General features: G+C 46.8%; 1 long non-coding RNA gene across 1 annotated transcript in view; it reads left to right on the forward strand.

Moving 5' to 3' along the window:
• The window catches only part of LOC115301758, a 15,588-nt gene that overhangs the window by 666 nt on the left and 8,435 nt on the right, over positions 1-6,487 (forward strand). The window lies entirely within an intron of this gene.

The following is a 6,487-nucleotide window of genomic DNA, read 5'->3' on the forward strand; positions in this document are numbered from 1 at the left end:
GGGACCGCCCCGCTGGGAGGCCCTGCAGCTCCACCGCTGCCAGCACGCACGCGCCGCCGGCGGGGCCGCACACCCCGCGGGAGACGAGCCGGGAGCCGTAACCCCGGAGGGGGGACGCGGGGGACTGCTTAAAGGGACAGTCACGCCTACTGCGCTTGAGTGGCCCAGGCCGTGGTACAGACCTGGCCTGCGCCACGTGTGCAGTGCGCTCTCCAGTTCTTTTACTACCATTATTTTGTGGATTTTTTTGAATATTAGGATTATTGGATTACTATTATTTACGAAGTATTTGCCCTCAGGTTCACAGGACACTTTATACACATGTTGCCTTCTTAGTTCTTGAATCAGTTGCCAGACCTAGGACTGATTCAGGTCATCATCTTCCAATTCAGAAGTACTTCTCAGACTGCAGCGTAGATTAACAAGCTCTTGAAATCGTCGGGGGGCAAGGGGGGGGGTCGGTGCTTGTAAAAATGCAGATTTGGGATAGTCTCCAGCCATTCTGATTAAATAAAGCTAGGATCAGACTCTGGGATCTATTTTAAGAAGCATTCCGAAGTGATTCCTCAGCACACTGAAAGCACTCAACAGATCTCAAGGTTGAGAAAACAGTAATTAAGAGCAAGAATTGGCAGAGCCAGGGCTAGGACCCTGCCATACTCCCAACTTTATTTCCCATCCTGAGCCTTGCCCCTTTGGGCTGTTCTCCAACATGTACTATGCCAACAGTTTGTGCACTGTAGCACTACATCATCTGTTGGTGATCTCACTGCAGCCCTGGGAGATAAGTCTTCCGTTTGTGTGTTTACAGGGCTTGTGGCCTGTTGATGGTGGAGATGGTGACTTTTTGTCTTTGTGCCCCAGGGCCTTGTGCAGTGTCTGTTCAGAGGTGCAAGCTCAATAAATGTTGTGGCTCTCCTACCTGAGAATTCAGGCTCCAGCTGCAGCTTGGGTCAGGCAAGCCCTTTCTCCCAGATGCCCTTTGGACAGGATACTCCCCCACAGGGCCTCTCAGCTAACCTAGTTCCAGTAGGTTCTCTGAGAAGGTGCTGTGAATTAATAGGGCAAGTCCTTGAGGTAGCTCAAACCAGACAAGCAGAGTGCTCCTCCCCACCCCATGCACAGGCACCCATCCCCAAGAGAACCCTCCCCTTCTAGGCCTCACAGAATCAGTGACTGTAGCTACCTTTTCCATTGTATTTGTCCTTGCTCTGCCTTTCTTCTTTGCCTTCCTGCTGGGCATCCCTCCCTTCCCGCCCATTTCCCCTCTCTACCCAGACCACCAGGGGTTGAAAAGCAAGTATTAGCTTGACCTGGATCTGCAACAGAGCTTAGCAACCCTGTGTAGGCTGCAGAAACACGCCAGGTACACCCAAGGACCAGGAAGGGGACGAAAGGGTGGGGGAAGAATTAGAGAAGACAAACGGAGAGAAGAAAAGGTGGGCAAAAAGGTGGGCTGATTACCTACAAAGGCAGCTTGGTGTAACAGAATATGGATTTGGCCAGGAGTTAGACCCCATGGCTTTTGGCCACTAACCAGCTCAGTGACTTCATGCACCACCTCTCACACTGTAAAACGTCTCTGAGGATCTGAAACTCACTTCTCAAAAATCCTTCCCTGTGCTGCGCCCCCCACCCCACACCCAGTGTCCACAGAATGAAATCAAAATCCCAAGCAAGGACGTTGTCCAGTGCTCTCCACAATCTGTCCCTGGTCCTCTCCATACTCCGACACACCCTACGTACCACCTGTGTACCTCTAACATGCCGCCTACTTTCATATCTCAGAACTTGTGCCCACATTGTTTCCTGTGCCTGGAATGTTCTTCTCACTTACCCTTGCCACCTTTCCAGAGCTCTCCTTTTTCCATTCTATGGCATCTTGGACAAGCCTCAGGTTAGCATGCATTTCCTTCTGCTTTATATTGCAGGATAAGGAGTGAGTCTCTTTTCTCTCTTTGGAAATGGTGGCTCCCCAGCCTCTCCTCTCCCAGCCTCCTGTCTGAGGCTCCACTGGCCTTTTACAGAACTGACCAAAAGCCTCTTGACGTTCTGCTGTGGGTCCTGCACATGTTACCTGCAACCCTGGGGTGGTATTTCGCAGCCTAGGTTAAATATTTTATGCCATTGAAAAGATCAATCTTAAAATGAGGGTTAAGAATAATTTAGACTTACAGGCTCTGTGCTGAGCATGAAGCCTGCTTAATATTCTCTCTCTCTCTCTCTCTCTCTCTCTCTCCCCCTTACCCATGTGTGCACTCTCTCTCTCTCTCTCTAAAATAAAAAAAATTGGGGGGGTGCCTGGGTGGCTCAGTCGGCTAAGCCTCCAACTTCGGCTCAGGTCAGATCTCACGTTTGTGGGTTCGAGCCCCGTGTCAGGCTCTGTGCTAACAGCTCAAAACCTGGAGCCTGCTTCCGGTTCTATATCTCCTTCTCTCTCTGCCCCTCCCCCTCTCATGTTCTGTCTCACTCTGTATCAAAAATAAATAAAACATTTAAAAAAATTAAAATAAAATAAAATTTAATAATATAGACTTAGAAAAAAAGAATAATTTAGACTTAGAGATTCTAATGTGGAAGAATCCTTTTTTTAAGCCCCTTTTAGGGGCACCTGGGTGGCTCAGTCCTTAAGTGTCAGACTCTTGATGTCGGCTCAGGTCATGACTGATGTCACCTTAGTGAGATCCAGTCCTGCATAGTATCCGGCTCATTGCCGGGCATAGAGCCTGCTTGGGATTCTCTCTCTCCTCTCTCTGCCCCTCCCCCACTTGCGTGCACGCACTTTCTCTCTCTCTCTCAAAATAAACCTAAAAAAATATTGTTTTAAAAATTTGTGCTTTGGGGGCACCCGGGTGGCTTAGTTGGTTAAGCGTCCGACTTCGGCTCAGGTCATGGTCTCATGGTCCGTGGGTTTGAGCCCCACATCAGGCTCTGTGTTGACAGCTCAGAGCCTGGAGCCTGCTTCTGATTCTGTGTCTCCTTCTCTCTCTGCCCTCACCTGCTTGTGCTCTGTCTCTCTCTGCCTCTCAAAAATAAAATAAACTTTAAAATTTTTTTAATTTGTGTTTTTCTTAATTTAACAGCTTTATTGAGATACAGTTCACATACCATACAAGTCACAGTTTAAATGTATAATTATATGTATATTAAAAAAATTTCGGGGGGGCACCTGGGTGGCTCAGTCGGTGTCTGGTTTCGGCTCAGGTCAGATCTCATGTTCGTGGGTTCGAGCCCAAAGTCAGGCTCTGTGCTGACAGCTAGCTCAGAGCCTGGAGCCTGCTTCCGGTTCTGTGTCTCCTTCTCTCTCTGCCTCTCCCTGTCTCATGCTCTGTCTCTCTCTGTATCAAAAATAAATAAAACATTAAAAAAAATTTTTTTTGTTTATTTGTTTTTGAGAGAGAAAGAGCACAAGCAGGAAAGGGGCAGAGAGAGAGAGCCTAACATGGGGCTTGAACTCACGAGCTGTATGACCATGACCTGAGCTGAAATCAGACACCCAACCGACTGAGCCACCCAGGTGCCCCTGTATAATTATATATTTAAAGTATATAATTCACTGGGTTTTAGTATATTTACAGAGTTGTGCAACCATTACCACAATCAACATTCTCATGATCCCAAGAAGAAACTCTACACCCATTAGCAGTCACTCCCCACCTCCACCTTGCAACCAATAAGCTATGTTGTTTCTCCATAGATTTGCCTATTCTAGACATTTCATGTAAATTGGTATTACCTAATATGTGGTCTTCAGAATTAATTTTTTGTATCTTACACCTACCATAATGACTTCTAGGGCCAGAGCTCACTTTTAATTTTCATTGATTAATCTAGCCCCTGTCTTGTTCTAAAAGGACTTAAACTGGCTCTTTGAGCTGGCAGTGTTCCTGGGTCCTTCCAGATTTCCGGTACAAATCTTAATACCCTAAGTCTAGGTGCTGGAAGATGGCTCGGAATGAGACCTGGGTTGGTGGTGAGTGGGCAATTGTCCCAGTATGCCTGGGGCGGAGAGGGTCCCTGGGACTTGGGACCCCTGGGCTGAAACTAGGAGAGTCCTGTCAAATCCAGAGGAGTTGGTCACTCCTGTGGTGTGAGTAGAGGGCATGGTTTTCTTCCTTTTCCAGGGACCTGACAAGGAGCTTGTGCTTTTACCACTTAAAGGGTAGGAAGCAAAAGAGAGGAAAAAGTTGGGAATTAGTACTTGGGATCTGTGTTTGCTCTCATTATCTGTTTAACAGCAGGAATGACAACTACTGTTTATTGAGCACCTACTGTGTGCTAGGTACTTGAGAGGGACGACTTTATACACGCAGCCATTAATTTTGACAACAATCCTCCAACTTAACAGTTCACAAGGAGGAAACAGCCACAGAGAGGTTTCTGTAACATCAAAAATAGCATGTATGTTGCAGAACAAGAATTCATTCCTGTCTGTTCCTAAAGTTATACTTTTCCAAGTACATATATGACCCCTCCTACCTTCAATAAGAATAGCAAATAATGACACAAATTGTCCTTACATATCTCTTGATCTTCTGGAAAATGCTGTTTTGCATACTTATCTGCACAACATCCCCATAAAATGAGACACTATTAATCCCCTATTTTCACTAGAAGGATGTTGAGACACAGAGCAGATTACTGGTTTGTCTGACCATGGGGTTTCTTGTTTTTTCTTTTTCTTTTTTTTAATGTTTATTTATTTTTGAGAGAGAGACAGAGGATCCAAAGAGGGATCCATAAGGACAGCAAAGAGCCCTATTCCAGACTTAAACTCACAAACCGTGAGATCATGATCTAAGCCGAAGCTGGATGCTGAACCAACTAAGCCACCCAGGTGCCCTGAGGTTTTCTTGTTTTGATGCAAGATTCCTTGGGCAGATTTCAAAGTCTCAAGACAGTAAATAAGTAAACCCACTTGACCCCAGAGCACGTGGATGTCTTCACAGAAAGTCAGAGTCCAAGATGGGTGGGCCAGCAGAGTTGAGGGGCGGTTCCCAACCTGAGGAGGAAGATAGTGCGGTCAGGTGGTTGGTCTGAATATGCAGGTCTTTGCCATCGCCCTTCCTCTGTTATGTTAGGAGCTTATGACTCCAGACAAGTCAGGAAGCTTTGAGAGCCAGGCTCGGTGACCCAGGTCCTGTTGGCCACAAGTCAGGAGGGCTTTGCAGAGATCAGAGGTCAGAGCAGGGCTGCTCAGATCAGCAACTAGGATTCCCTGCCGGCCCCAGTGCTGAGCCCAGGCCTGGAAAGCCTGCACCCGAGGCAGCGTGCACCCGAGGGTGCCCAGACCAGCAGTGTGTATAGGAGAGCGCCCCAGCCCCTCCTGCTTTTCTGAAGCACTGATGAGCCTTTAACATTTTTATCTCTGACACAAACCAGTAAACTGGGGGAAAGTGTTAGCTCCGTTTGTCATTCAAGAAAAAGCCAAGGTAGCAAAGAGAATATCTACCTGCTCTGTCTTCAGAAGATAATTGCCCCAATCCCTCCTCCAGAGGTTTCAGTCGCCAGGTTTCCAGATATCTACTTTCTGCCCTTTGCCCAAGGGCTGGGTGGTGGCTCTCGGAGTCAACCTGCGGGGAAGAAGGGAGGCACTGGGGGAGGCCCAAGGCCTGAGGCTCTGCCCGACACAAACCCCGCCCACATTGCCCCTGGTCACTTGACACCACATTCCCTGGATGGCTTTCTTCCTCAAAGCTGCCCTGGCCGTGTGTGTTCTGGTGACTTAATGGTGGATTGGCTTTGCTTAGCTCTGAGCTGCAGGTGGATGGAGGAGTGGGGGGGCCCCCTCACTCAGTCTGAAGAGGCAGAGTCACTGCTAATTTACATGACAATGTCTTTTGGGCACTATGCTCACAGCTTTACATACTTGATGTCATTTAATCTTTGCGGCAACCTGGTGAAATAGGTATTAATACTAGCATCTCCATTTTACAGGTGAGGAAACTGAGGTACAGAGAGGTGAAAGATAAGGCCAAGGCCACAGTTATTAAGTATCAGGGCAGGGCCTACCTACCTCTTAGAGAATACAACTGCAATTTGCACTGCAAAAGACAAATGTGGGGCTCCTGGGTGTCTCAGTCCGTTAAGCTTCTGGCTTTGGCTCAAGTCTTGATCTCATGGTTCGTAGGTTCGAGCCCCGCATCGGGCTCTATGCTGAGAACTAGCTCAGAGCCTGGAGCCTGCTTCAGATTCTGTGTCTCTCTGCCCCTCCCCTGCTCATGATCTGTCTCTCAAAGATAAATAAGTGTTTAAAAAATAATTTTTTAAATTTATTTTTTATTTTTATTATTTTTTTACTTTATAAAGTTTCATATTTTTTTAACATATGCAATTATTTTCCATCCTTTACAATACAGTAGTTGCAATGACACTCAAAACAGAAAAGCAAAGTAAAAAATCAAAACACCAACTTCTGTTTCATGTAATTAGACTTATACAGAAATTAGAAGGTTAAGTAACAACTAGTTAATCACCTAATTTCACA

Source organism: Suricata suricatta, chromosome 9, assembly GCF_006229205.1.
Source record: "Suricata suricatta isolate VVHF042 chromosome 9, meerkat_22Aug2017_6uvM2_HiC, whole genome shotgun sequence".
NCBI lineage: Eukaryota > Metazoa > Chordata > Mammalia > Carnivora > Herpestidae > Suricata > Suricata suricatta.